Source organism: Apodemus sylvaticus, chromosome 14 (genome assembly GCF_947179515.1).
Source record: "Apodemus sylvaticus chromosome 14, mApoSyl1.1, whole genome shotgun sequence".
In the NCBI taxonomy this organism is placed as follows: Eukaryota; Metazoa; Chordata; class Mammalia; order Rodentia; family Muridae; genus Apodemus; species Apodemus sylvaticus.
In genome coordinates, this window is record NC_067485.1 from 91,595,657 (window position 1) to 91,610,297 (window position 14,641).

A 14,641-nucleotide genomic window follows, 5' to 3' on the forward strand; every position below is an offset into this window, starting at 1 on the left:
TTGGGATTTTGATGGGTATTGCATTGAATCTGTATATTGCTTTTGGCAAAATGGCCATTTTAACTATATTGATTCTACCGATCCATGAGCATGGGAGGTTTTCCCATTTTTTGAGGTCTTCTTCCATTTCCTTCTTCAGAGTCTTGAAGTTCTTGTCATACAGATCTTTCACATGTTTGGTAAGAGTCACCCCAAGATACTTTATACTGTTTGTGGCTATTGTGAAGGGGGTCATTTCCCTAATTTCTTTCTCAGCCTGCTTATCCTTTGAGTATAGGAAGGCCACTGATTTGCTTGAGTTGATTTTATAACCTGCCACTTTGCTGAAGTTGTTTATCAGCTGTAGGAGCTCTCTAGTGGAGTTTTTTGGGTCACTTAGGTAGACGATCATGTCGTCTGCAAATAATGATAGTTTGACTTCTTCCTTTCCAATTTGTATCCCTTTGACCTCCTTATGTTGTCGAATTGCCCGAGCTAGTACCTCAAGTACAATATTGAAAAGATAAGGAGAAAGGGGGCAGCCTTGTCTGGTCCCTGATTTCAGTGGGATTGCTTCAAGTTTCTCTCCATTTAGTTTGATGCTGGCTACCGGTTTGCTGTATATTGCTTTTACTATGTTTAGGTATGGGCCTTGAATTCCTGTTCTCTCCAAGACTTTAAGCATGAAAGGATGCTGAATTTTGTCAAATGCTTTTTCAGCATCCAATGAAATGACCATGTGTTTTTTTTTCTTTGAGTTTGTTTATGTAGTGGATTGTATTGATGGATTTCCGTATATTGAACCAACCCTGCATTCCCAGGATAAAGCCTACTTGATCATGATGGATGATCGTTTTGATGTGTTCTTGGATTCGGTTGGCAAGAATTTTATTGAGTATTTTTGCATCGATGTTCATAAGGGAAATTGGTCTGAAGTTCTCTTTCTTTGTTGGATCTTTGTGTGGCTTTGGTATCAGCGTAATTGTGGCTTCCTAGAAGGAATTGGGTAGTGTTCCTTCTGTTTCTATTTTGTGGAATAGTTTGAAGAGTATTGGTGTTAACTCTTCTTTGAAGGTCTGGTAGAATTCTGCACTGAAACCATCTGGTCCTGTGCTTTTTTTGGTTGCAAGACTTTCTATGACTCGAAAGGACGTAATTTAAAAATGCAAATCTGGCCCATTGCCTTAACCACTTGATCCCCTCATCCCATCCCACATCTCAGACTCTGCTGCCTGCCTTCCATCCCCTTAGCCCAGCTGGACTCTTTGGTTGGGCCTTAGTGGGAGATAACCCAGAGCAGGGTGCTACCCAAGGGGAGCTTCACCTTCTCTGTGGAAGAGGGGAGGGGTGTGGCGGTGGGAGCTGGTAAGAGTGGGCCCGGGAGAGGTGCTGTGATTAAGATGTAAAGTGAAAAATAAATTAATGAAAAAAATGAAAAAAACTTGAGCCAGAACTAAGTCCAGTGGCCACAAAACAACATCAATAACAATAACAAACTCCACAGGATTCAGAGCGGGCTGGGGGAGGCTTATGTAAACTGCCAGTGTTAGCTCCAACACCTAGCTTTCCTTTGCTAGGCTTTCCCTGTTCAACACCATCCTCAGGACTGAGACCCTTCTTTCGCCACCTATCAGAAAGGAACAACAAATGTTTCAATATTAAAGGGCGACAACAGGGTCACGTTGCTCCAACTCTGTACTTAGGGAAACTTTAAGGCCGACTTAGCAAAGTCTCCCCTTGCACAGGTTTGTATCCAGCGTCCCAAATGACTGAAAGCAAGATGCTGCTTTTCTTGATCTGAAGAAAAAAGACTCAAAGACTAAAAAACAAAAAAAAAAAAAAAAGGAGAGACTTTGGGGGAAATGCAAAACTATAGCCCTTGGCTGTGGAGTGGCGGAGATGACATCATCGCTTCTGCAGGAGTGCTGGGGGTGGGGCAGCGGAGTGGGAGCCTGCTCTGTTCTTGCTGCTGCCAAGGCTGCTGAGCTCCTGTCAGGGGATGAGTCTGGATAAATAGGGTTCTACAGTGGCCATTGCCCACAGCACTCTGAGCTGCCGGGCCCAAGACTGGAGCTTCCCATGCGGGTCGGTGCTGAGTGCTGGCGCTGCTGGCGCTGCTGGCGCTGCTGGCGCTGGTGTGCCCAGGGGGCATCTACAGCCAAAGCCCCAGAACTCCCCAACAGTGCGGACTGGAGCTCCAGCAGGAAAGCTCACTCTACTGGCCCTAGGTAGAGATGAGGAGAGCAGCGGGGCTGGAAGACAAAGGTCCTCCCAGCAGGGACTGCAGCCCAGGAGGACAGTGCCATGATCTTCTCCGCCATGGTGGCTTCATGCCTGTGGCTGTGCCTGGCGCTGGGAGCGCAGGGAGAGCCATGCGAGGCTGTGTGCATCCCCATGTGTAGGCACAAGCCCTGGAAGGTCACCCAGATGCCCAACCACCTGTACCACAGCACTCAGGAGAACGCCATCCTTGCTCTCTAGCAGTATGAGGAGCTAGTGGACCTGAACTGCAGCTCCGTGCTGCACTTCTTCCTTTGTGCCATGTACACACCCAACTGTACCCTGGAGATCCTGCAGGATCCTGCCGAGCCCTGCAAGTCTGTGTGCCAGCGAGCATGTGACGACTGCAAGCCCCTCATGAAGATGTATAACCACAGCTGGCCAGAGAGCCTGGCCTGCGGTGAGCTGCCGGCCTATGACCCTGGAGTGTGCATCTCTCCCAAGGCAATAGTCGCTGACCTTCCGGAAGATGTAAAGTGGATAGACATCACACAAGATATGGTGGTGCAAGAAAGGTCCTTTGATGCAGACTGTAAACGTCTGAGCCCTGATCAGTGCAAGTGCAAGAAGGTGAAGCCAACCTTGGCAACAAGCCTGATCAAAAAGTACAGCTATGTTATTCATGCCAAAATAAAAGCCGTCCAGAGGAGTGGTTGCAATGGGGTCACAACTGTGGTAGATGTGAAAGAGATCTTCAAGTCCTCCTCACCTATATCCCTCGAATGCAAGTCCCTCTCATCACCAATTCCTCCTGCCAGTGTCCACACATCCTGCCCCATCAAGATGTCCTAATGATGTGTTATGAGTGGCATTCAAGAATGATGCTTCTTGAAAATTGTTTAGTTGAGAAATGGGGAGATCAACTCAGTAGAAGGTCCATACAGTGGGAAGAGAGACTTCGGGAACAGCAGAGAACAATTCAGGACAAGCAGCAAACAGCCAGCTTCCCCAGTCACAGTAACCCCCCAAAGCCAAAGGGAGGGTCACCTGCTCCCAAACCTGCCAGTCCTAAGAACATCAAAGTGAGAAGTGACCCCAAAAGTCAAACCTGAATAAAGGTGCAAGCTAATTTCTTTCCAAGATGGAGCCACCCTTGAAGGAGAAGGCGATGCTGCCTGGAACAGCCTACAGAACGCCACCCACCACTTGCCTTAAGGACCCTCTGGGGTTCTCTTTATAGACACATCTTGCAGCATTTCTCTTAGTGATGGCTTCAGTGTTTCACATTAAGTCACAGAGCCCTGTTATTTGTTGGTTTCCTGGTATGGAAAGTAGAAGAGGGAAAGTTGGGGAAGGGCGCCTGCATTCAGTGCTCTGTGTGCATACTGTGTGACCTTCAGTTTTGGGAATTTGACCTATAATGTATGTACATTGTAAAGTTCACATGCTATGTCAAACAAAACTTTTTTTGACAAAAATATTGAATATCCTTTAACTTCTGTTAGGAAGTTAGTGATATATTAAATGTTATTGAAAACATGTTTTTGACAAAGGCAGGAGGAATGGTACTTAAAAGATCTTCATGTGTGTGGTCCGTAGGAAGGTTTTTCAGATGAGTGTGGCTTTGAAAAGTTTAGAGCTATGGGATGTGGGAAATGGTGATGTGTGTTTGTCAGACTTTCAATTCTGTCTTTACCTAGAAACTTTGAAAAGAAAGCTAAAAATGACAAGTAAAGAGGGACAGACTGTCAAGGTCTATGTTCTTGTCATCTGGCTACCACACCATCCAGGAGATGCTCCTCACCAGTTACCCAGGGGCCGCCCCACAAACGGTATTCTTTCTTCCTCTATGACTAAAGCAATAAAGAGCCATCTTGGATAATAATAAAACAGAAGAAGAAGAAGTCAGGAAACTGCCTTTTTTAGGCCTGTTCTTTTCTTTTCCTCCTTTCACCCAAGTTTTACTCCCAGCAATAAGTGTTATGGGGAGACATCGGGTCCGTCTGTTGGTGGCACTAGGGGCAGGTTGGTGGCACCGCAACACCCCTTCCCCCATCTTGCCTACAAGTTGCATGACCTGCATTGGAATCCATGGGGTGCGGTGGGGCAGGGAGAATCCTTTCAGATCCTGGATGCGGTTGAATTCAATGTATTTTGCTCTCTTGCCTGCCCTTCCCAAGCTAGGGGAGGGGAGAGCTGCCTTCTTCTGCTTGAGAATGCTTAGGGTGTCTGCCTGCTGGGACTCCCATAATCCTTTCTTCTCCTTTCTCACAGCAAAATCTCAGGTTTTCTCAGGAAAAAGCTCGCATTTCGCATATTTACATTTGCATTTTATTTTTAAAACAATCCTATCGAGGCAAAAATCTGTGTGGGGGGACATACTTCTCTCCCAACCAGGTCTAAACTTGCCTGGAAGGCTGCACCTGTTTTGAGCCCCTACCAGGAAGGGTGTTTGTGGGGGATGGAAAGAGGAAGTTCTGTGGCCCCCAAATCATTGGGAGAGAGCAGTCTGCCCGCCCCCTCACCAGGCTGCCAGCTCGGCGCACCCGAGGGCTGAGCCCAAGAAGCTGGCCTCAAAGGTGCTGGTGCAGTGATTGTCAAAAAATGCCCTTCAAGTCTCAATTTCCTGGCCGGCCATTTCTTTAGCTTGCAAGGCTCGCCCTGGGTCACCTCGGTTCTCCAGAGCAGTCCCGCAGGCGCTCCTTCCCTCTCTCTCTCCCTTTCTACTCCCTGCTTGCCCAAGGCTGAACCCAAAACGCACCGCCAAGAAGGAGCAATAGACTCGGGGGCACTCAGTGCACCCCGCCCCGCAGTCCCCTCCCAAGCCGAGCTCGGCTCCTGGACTCTTGATTACCCAGATGAGTGTCATTAAGATCTAGGTCTGCATGTCTGCAGGCCTGCATCCCTGGCTGCCTCGCTGGGGTTCCTGTGTGCTCCTGTTCCCTGTCACTGTCTGCGAGCCCGAGCCCGAGCCCCTCACCCAGGCTGGGGAGCACCCCAGTCACCTCAGCCACACTCATTTCGCTTCCTCCCGTGGAGGAGTTTGCAGCAAAACCGGGCAGCACCAGGCCAGGAAGTGGAAGGGAGAGAGCAATTCCCGTCGCTCAGCCAGCTTGCCAACTCTCCCTCCCCGAGGCCGGCCCTCTGAATCCCAACTGCAACTTTTCCTTTCCCTCTGTTTTTCCCCTCAACTGCAGCGAGCGGGCAGGCAGCGGCTGTGGGTGGCAGAACAGCGAAAGCCAAGAGCTGGCGAGTAGGTGGGTGGGTGGGGAAGCGGGAGGGAGAGGAAGGGCGGAGAGAGAGGGGTGAGGAGAGGGGAGGGTGGGTGAGATTCTGCTCTCCTGCCACTCCCAGCCCGTGCGGGGGGGGGGGGGGGGGAGGTGGGAGGGAGGAGGCCTCGAGGAGGAAAGGGAGGAGGGAGGGGAGGAGGGAGGGGAGGAGTGAGGGAGGGAGCCAAGGAAGATGCTCCAATAATCTGCGTGTTTCCTAAGGCTTGGAGCACTTGTACATTTCTGCAGGCGCATAGCTAGCCATTTAAGGTGGCTGCTGCAGCTCTGACTGCATCTTCCTTCTCTTCTTCCTCCAGCTCCGTGCCTGTGCACATGAGTGTGTACGACTGTGTGTTGCAGGTTGTCCATTTTAGTTCTGCCCAGGAGGTGGGACTTGGTGACTTTAGCACCATCTTTTTTCTTTTTATTATTATTATTTTTGCTTCCCCACCGTCTGTTGCTGCAACTCTGCAAAGCCTCGGACTCAGAGTAGGAGGGCTCGCCTCCTTTTCAGAGCTCCTGGACCCCGCAAGCAGGCGAGCGCCAACCTGGCCACCACACCTGGCAGAACACGCCACAAGAGGGACCCAAGGCTCCCACCCAGCCGGGCAGCGGTTGAGGCGGCCGGGATGGTTTCCTGTGCTGAAGGATTTTGCATCTGATCATTAGGCATTTCAAAGAGAGGCCCCCGTTCCCCTTCCCCCCTCCCTCGCTGTCTTTGTTTCCTTACCCCCCACCCTGTTCTCCCCACTCCCCACTCCCCCCACCCCACCTCTCTCTCTCTCTCTCTCTCTCTCTCTCTCTCTCTCTCTCTCTCCTCCTCCTCCTCCTCCTCCTCCTCCTCCTCCTCCTCCTCCTCCTCCTCCTCCTCCTCTTTTTTAGAACTATAGATCAGAGGTGGATGTCTCTCTTCGCCAGCCAAGTGTAGTTTCTGGTGGATTTTCTCGCTTGGAAGAATCTGCCTGGACCGTGTGGGCTCCCTGCTGTCTTGCGCTGCAGATTGTGTCTGCAGCAAGACTGAGATCAATTGCTGGCTGCCAGAGGATGAGAACCTCTTCCCTCTCCTGGAAGGGCAGGATTCAGGGAACAGCAATGGGAACGCCAGCATCAATGTCATGGACATCTCAAGGAATATCACTTCCATGGAAGTCAGGTGGCCGCTGCCCAGCCCGCCCCGCCCCGCCCCAGCTCTGCATCTCCCTCTTGCCCCCACCCCCACCCCCTGCCCTTGAACCAGCCCTGTGCTCCCCAGCTTGCCTCTGTTCGCAGCCCACCCAGTGTATCAGGCTCGTCCTGGCTAGGGAGATGCTGCAGAGCTGTGTGTTCCAGGTGACTCCAGCCCCAGCCAGGTGCAATCCGATGATGCTGGGGAACCTGGGGCCCAGCTCCTTTCCCCGCCCCCACCCTCTCCAGGCTCTTTTCCAGGGTGCGAATTGGTTTCTTTGCCCCCCACTAAAGAGCAACAGTTTGGCTAGGCTCAAGTGGAATAAAGTGGAGGCTGCTCGGTTTCCTGACTGGTGGTGGCAGATAGAGGCCAGCAGAGGCAATGCTTGCCTGAGGAGACAAGGTGACAGATAGGGACTGCTTGGGAACCAACCCAGATTTCTTGTTTTTAACTGTTTCCTTTTGGAGGCAGCAAAACATGCCAATAAGTAAACAAGTTGGATGCTGGCTTCTCCCTAGGAGACTTTGGACCTGTTCAGGCCATCATGGACGCCTACCTCTTTGCTTTTCCTACCCCCAACCCTGCCTCCTTCTCCAACCCCATTTTGTGCATTTCTGAGACATCCCCCACCTCTTTCCCACCCTCATCTGCATCTGGGCGCCTACAGACCCTTTCCTGGCTTGGACTTCCATAACTGCCCAGGATAATTCCGAATCAGGCTGTTGGAGGGAGAAGAGAGAAGAGGGCCTGGCTTCGGGGAAGGGATTTCTTTCACAATTCTGGCCCAATGACTGCAGTGGATCAAATAGTGCCCCCCCCCCACCCCCCACAGTTCATGCTCATGTGGATTCCTTTGCAAACAGTGCCTTTGCAGATGTAGGGACTTGAGATGAGGTTGTGCAGTGCTGCTGAGACAGGTCCCAACCCCATGACTGGAGTCCTCATTAAGGCCATTTGAAGACTCAGATGTGTCCATAGGATGTTTGAGCAGAGAGACTGGAGTGAGACATCTACAAGTCAGAGTATGGGAAGGGTGGACAGAAACCACAAGGAGATGCTGGAGGCAAGGGAAGGCTTCTCTGCAATACTCTGAGGGAACAAAACCCTCCTCACACTTAAGATCCAGACTCCTTCAGAACTGTGAGGTGCACTCTGGTGACCCAGCTTGTGACACATCACACGGCAGCCTCAGGAGCCCGTGAAGGATTCTAGGGACATGGATGGTTGGCCATGGATACATAACCTTATTTCCATCCCCATGGAGATGAGTGGCCTTAGGGGATGCTCACCGATCCCTTCAAGTCTTGTTTTCATCTCTGACACAGAAGTATTTTCTTACATGGCTGTGTGAGCAGAGTGTTAAGAATTCCAAAATACAGGGCTGGAGAGATGGCTCAGTGGTTAAGAGCACTGACTGCTCTTCCAAAGGTCCTGAGTTAAGTTCCCAGCAACTGCATGGTGGCTCACAATCATCTGTAATGGGGTCTGATGCCCTCTTCTCTGTGTCTGAAGACAGCAACAGTGTACTCACATACATAAAATAAATAAATCTTTAAAAAAAGAAAATAATTTCAAAATAGGGGCTGGAGAGATGGCTCAGAGGTTAAGAGCACTGACTGCTCTTCCAGAGGTCCTGAGTCAATTCCCAGCAACCACATGGGGACTCACAACCATCTATAAGGATATCTGATCCCTCTTCTTGTGTGTCTGAAGTTAGCTACAGTGTACTCACATTAAAAAAATAAATAAATATTATTTAAAAAAAAGAATGTCAAAATAATGATAATGGAGCACATAAGGAAGTGTTAGGGACCTTCTGGGGGAGGAATCCATCCCAGTATCTGGACACATATGCCAACAGTGCTGAGGCTGAGATGTCCTGCTCCTTGAGTTGACTCTCTTCTAGTTTTGGTTTTGTGCATGTCCAGCTGGAAATCAGTGCCCCAAATTTTTATCTGATGAGAGTCACATTTACTTAGGTCTTGGATTTTTATCATATTTTTAACCCATGATCATATTGTGTTATTGTCAAAGGAATTTTTGAAGATGTGATTAAAAATAATAGTGACTTGACATTGACATAATCAAAAGAGAGGCCATGTGATTGGGCTCAATCTCACTACATTCCTCTAAAAGCAGAGTGTTCTTTATGGCTGGTGACAGATGGAGAGAGGTCAGAGAAATTTGAAACTTGGGACTGATTTAGAGTGCCCTTGCTGACTTTGAAGATGATGAGCTGCAAAGAAGGCCTTGAGAGAAGACTTTTCATGCTGAGTGTGAGCTCTGATCAACAGTCAACAAGGCTTCTGCCCTATAGCTGCATGAAAAAGTTCACTCACTGTCTACAACCAGAAACAATTTAGAATGGGCTTTCTCCCCAGCCCTCCCATACTGGCACTGGGTTTCAGATTTTAAGTCGAGAACCCACTCATCTGTATGGACTTCTGACCCACAGAACCATAAGATGATACAGTGCTCTTTTAAACCCTTTTTCTTCTAGTAATTCTCTGGCTAAAATTAGCAAATTAATATAGCCCATTGAAGTGTCAGCTATTAACTCCTTAAGTGTTTCGTAACTAGGAACTCTGGAAGTGGATGATTCCAAACATGAAAATAAATGAGTGTATGTGAGGTATCTATCTAGTGGTAGAGGAAAATGACTTGGCTTAGAGGATATGGTTAGCATGCCTTTCTGACAGTTTCAGGAGAGATGTGATGCCTCCTATACATAAAAAAAAAAGCAAGGGACTTTTTTTTAAAAAAAAAGTTATGATCACTGTTGAGATTTTAAAAGATCATCTTTACCCTTCTCTTCTCTCTTTATGTTTTAAGTTTTAGGAATTCTCTAGAAAAATGCAGAGAGATGTCAATAAAAAAATTGTACTGAGCTACCTAATGACCCTCTAAGTGACAAAACACTACACTAGAAGTTGAGTAAACTCAATCTGAAATTCATATTTTAATAGGGGCATCTGAACATGTTGACTCTATCAACCAATAGGGAAATAAAACATGCATTGTGGGATGAAGTTACCTTGGACAATAACCATTCTGCTAACATTCAAGAATATTTAGAAAACAGCTGTGATAGTATAGGATGGTATATTCATTCACAATGTAAGTGAGTCTGTCTTCAGGCAAGAACAACAATACTATTATCTTTGTGGTCTGAGGCAATACTACAAGGGGAAAGAGCAGAAGGTAGAGAGAAGAGAAGAGATCATGGGGTAGGAACCTTGAAAACATGGCCATGAGGGCTGGCCAGTTGGAGTAAGAGCAGCCTAGATGAATATGACAAATCATATTGTGGGATTATTGGCAGGGAGGTCAACATAACAGCAGAGAGGGTAGATATCTGCCCTGCTCTAGTGCTCACTAAGCCTTTTTATTAATATGAAAATTTTAGGTCTCTCATCTAGGAATTGAATGATCAAAGGAGTTGTAGAAACCTTCAGCTGAGGAGCCCCAGGGACTACTGTCACGGAGAACCACTTGAGTAGTGGCTCTGAGGCTCCTGACACCTCATAAACTGCCACTGCCTCTGTGGATTAGAGGGGGAAATCAGTGGTGCTGGTCAGCCTAATACACATCCTCACCCATGGGATTTGCTGTTCCCAAAGTTCTGTTGGCTGCCACCATCGCCCCCCCCCCCACACCCAAACCCACTGGCAGGTTCCTTGAGTCAGCCCTCACTTACCATCCTACTCACAATCCAAGTTCTGTGTTAGGAGGTTTGGTGGCAGCTCTGGCCACAACCACTACACAGGAAGTTAGGATGCAGGCAAGGACTCCTGTGAAGCTCATAGCTGGTGGTGGCATCCTGAAGCACCAGATGTGGGCATGCTCCCCATCCTGAAAGGCTCCAGGACAAGTGGGAGTGCTGCTCTTTGTAAGTCTGTGGGAGGAGAGCAGAACTTTACTGGGGTGAGAAATGGGGGGTGAGCAATGGGGAAACCATGTGGCCTCACACCTGTACCTGAACCCCAAGCCACCCCACCTGCTCTGGTCCCTCTCTCCAATGCTGCTACAGAGCTTCCAGCACTCAAGTGGATTCTCCCTAAGTTTTATTTTGTGCTTTGACTCCAAACTCTGGTAAAAGTAAGGCAAATTTCATTATGTTTTAGGTCCATTTTATACTTAAACACTCTCAGTAGTTTTTCTAGGATGCTTTTGCAGTGCTTAAGCAGGCCTTGAGAGACTACCAGAAGAATGTTTCATTGTATTCTTTTCCCAGTCCACAGGAGTAGCTTTCCTGCCAAGAATAAACAAGTCCTAACTCTGCAGACACCTACACAACTAGGTAGGAATCTATTACTGAACTGTGCTTTCAGCTTCACTAAAATTATGTCAAAGAACAGGAACAAGTGTAGAGCGAGGGGGTGGGGGAGACACCTGTTCTCTCAGAAGCCAGAATCCCCAACAAGCTGCCTCAGGCACAGCTAGGGAAGATGGAGCAGGCTGCAGTCTATGGGCACCAGCGTTCCATTCCTGTGCACAGCCAGTCAACAGTTCCTCACACATAAACACAAACAACCCCCCCACCCAGAGAAAAAAGAAAAAATATCATGTTAAGAAGGAATGAACACTAATCTCAATATGAGCAGAAGAGTCCAGAGTAGCTACAACTGAGCTGGGACCTCCAGAGATGACACAGACCAAGGGTAAATCTGAGGAGAGAGAGGCCCTAAGAGCTACCTGGCTAAGGTCACATTGACATTGGCAACCCCACTGCCAGGCTGGAAAGCAGCAGGGCACAAAGACTGGGAAGGACCGGTCCTTGCAGGCTTCAGCATGTGCACCAGGCTCTCCTTCCTGCCCTTCCTGACTGAGGTAGGAAAGTTCCCAGGCCTCCCAGGGTTGTTCTTAGCTCCCTTTCACTTTTTGGCTGAGGTCAAAGTCCCTGGACCCTGTGATCAGCACCCAAGGCAAAGTTGTCCCGGGGCGATCCTTCAGGAACTGAGGTAGCTGAAGTCAATAATAGGTCTCAAGCCCCTGTTCTGAGTCCACTTGGTTTCTCAGTCATTATCCTGTGAGTCAGGGGAAGATCAGAGAATGGTCTAAGGTGGTGCTAAGCTGCCAGAGCCACTCTAGGTCTGAACTCTCTGAGAATTCTCTAAAGTTACTCCCTCCACCCCGCGCCCCAATTTTTGGTTTCACTGGCCTTGAGAGAGCATTCAGCCCAGGAGTGGGGATTGGCCAGGCACAGGTGGAGAGGAGGCCCTCTTGTTTGCTTCTTAGCCCTAAGCAGGCTAAACTACTAGCTAGAAAAAAGGGGCTTCTTAATGGTTTGGGGTGATAGAGATTGGCCCAGAGCCACAAGGGTATAAAAAACAATCAATTCTGAGACTGCATACCTCAAATCCAATGCAATATATTCTTTTGGGGGGAGGGTTTTAGAAAATTTTAGTTTACTTTAATCCCTGCCAGGATTAAATTCAAGTCATCAGACTTAGTTACAAGTGCCTAATTTACCAGCTGAACCATCTTGTCAGCTCCTCCAACAGTTTTGAAATTTAAAAATAATACAGAAATGATAAAAAAAAATTCAATTTTTCCTCCCAACCCCTGCTCCCACAATGATGACTTTGAAACTAATCATTTATTAATAGATTCCTAGGCTGTAAGCTTTAGTTCATTTCCTTACTAACTCATACCTTATGTAACCCAATCAAACTATTCTCTCTACCACATAGTTACTTACCGGTCCTCAGCCTCGTGTGTCCAAGCCTGGTGCTAACCTTCTTTATTCTATCCTGAGTTCAGCCACCTGCTGGCTTATGTACATCTCCTCAAGCTCTGCTCAGATCTCATGCTTTGGGCCTCCACAGTGTTCACTGGCGAATCTCCCTTTATCCTGAACATCTACCTGCTGGTTAGTTACCACTCCTTCTGTTCCTGACTGCTTCTTCCTTACTGTCTTCCTTCAGCATCTCTCCCAGTGTGTCTCTCGAATCTCGAATTGTCTCAGTATTTCCCAGAATCCTCTCTTCTCCTGCCTGTGCCCCACCTCCAATTTCCTACCTCAGCTCATTGGCCATAGGCTTTTTTATTGTCAGGTGATGCTTATAAGAGATTCTCTCTCTCTCTCTCTCTCTCTCTCTCTCTCTCTCTCTCTCTCTCTGTCTGTCTTTTAAATATTTTTATTTTCTACATTCTTTGTTTACATTCCAAATGATTTCCCCTTTCCCGGATCCCCCCTCCCCATATGTCCCATAAACCTTCTTCTCTCCATCCATTCTCCAATCACCTCCCTCCTTTTTCTCTGTTCTTATATTCCCCTCCAATGCTAGATCAATCCTTTCCAGGATCAGGACCCTCTCCATACTTCATCATGGGAGTCATTTGTTATGTGATTTGTGCCTTGGGTATTCAGGGCTTCTGGGCTAACCTTACTTGGAACTTAAATAAAAATGAAAAAAACTAAAGAAATTATTCAAGAAACATGGATTCCTTGTGCAGTTTAATCAAAGGCACAAGCTATGAAATATAGTCCACACTACTTGTGAGGCCTATATTGTGCTATAATTTCATTCTAATCCCTGTGGATTTTGAAAACAATAATTATTAAATGCACATTTGTGTTCCAGCTACAGAAGTCACACATGGATTTGGAGGTTCCCTAGTGGGGAAAGGCCAAGAAAACCTGCAGTGTAAAAGATAAATCACAAAATGGCCTGCATGAGATTTTTAGTTTTCTCATTAAGCAGCAGCAAACTCTGCTTCTGAGCAAGACACTGACTTTACTTATTGCAAGCAAAGCTTAGTTAGGTGAAAGCAGAGATTGAGAGCAAAATCATCTGAATATGAGAAAGAAATCAGAAGCCTGTAGAGCAGTTCATAGTCTAGATGTCAGCAGTGTGATGAACAGTGAAGAGGGGAGGCAGCTAGGGAAAAAGATGACTTAGTGCCATCCTTACCTCAGCAGATGAGCACATCTGTGGAACATGGTGTGCAGTTACTGATCTAGCAAATGTGTTTTCACCACCTTATCTCCATGTGATGCGTTAGCTTCAGAGGTCAGGTTTTTCCCTCTTTTCTCTTGTGCTTAGGCTGTTTCCCCTTACCTCCATTAATTTGGAGAATGCAAAAATTGTAACAAAGGCAAAAACACAAAAATGAATGTAGAAAGCAAGGAGACCAAGGTAACTTTCTTAGGATCCCTGAGAGCTTCGGGCTTCCTAAAATGGAATCAGTTTGAAGGTCTTGCTCCATTGTTCGTCTCCTGTCCATGAAATGAATGATCAGGTGTTCTAAAGTGCTTTCGAGTAATCACCCACCCACCCTCCCACCTGCCTCCCACCCTGCCCCCCCTTTTTTTAAAGTACTGTTTTTCTAGCAAAGAGCAAAATATTTGGAGTTGATGGGTAAAAATCTCTGTCTTTGGAAAGTGTTCAAAGGCATTTTGGACAAGCTGATTGTAGATCAGCCCCTTCTGGCATTTTGTCTTGAATATTTCCTTCCTCACACCTCATATACTGTCCCAGAAGGCGATAGATTTCCATATGGCCTTGGGTGGCACCAACTTGATGTCTATGAAAAAGTGGAAGATGGAGGTCTACCCAGAACAGAGTGTTCGTGTCCTGGTTCTTTTGATCTTACAGATGTCACTGTTCTGAAAGAAGCTAACCTGTCCTTCCTTTATCTCTGCTCTCTGAAACTGAAGAATGTGGCTCTGCCGGTGCTTTGTCTGCCTTCTTACTCGTTGATACTCTGACTACTGAAATAATGTTTACTCCATTTCTAAACTGATCCACCTCAAACACTTTTGATTTGGTGGCTTATACCATTTGCCAGCTACAAAGCACTAACTTCTCAAATAAGAGTCTTTATAGTTAATGCACATAGTCCTAATAGTTAATAATCATGTAATTAAGATAACTGAGCATCATAGTCTGAACTGGGACACTCTACATAGCCCTGAATGTGCAGGAATTCACTATGTAGACTAGGCTGGCCTCAAACTCACAGAGTTATACCTGCCTCTACTGGATTAAAGGCACACCTGGCT

At 47.4% G+C, this 14,641-nt stretch overlaps 1 pseudogene; it reads left to right on the plus strand.

Moving 5' to 3' along the window:
• The first annotated feature begins 2,283 nt into the window (after nucleotides 1-2,283).
• On the plus strand, nucleotides 2,284-5,456 carry LOC127664621 (secreted frizzled-related sequence protein 4-like; annotated as a pseudogene).
• The last annotated feature ends 9,185 nt before the right edge of the window (nucleotides 5,457-14,641 follow it).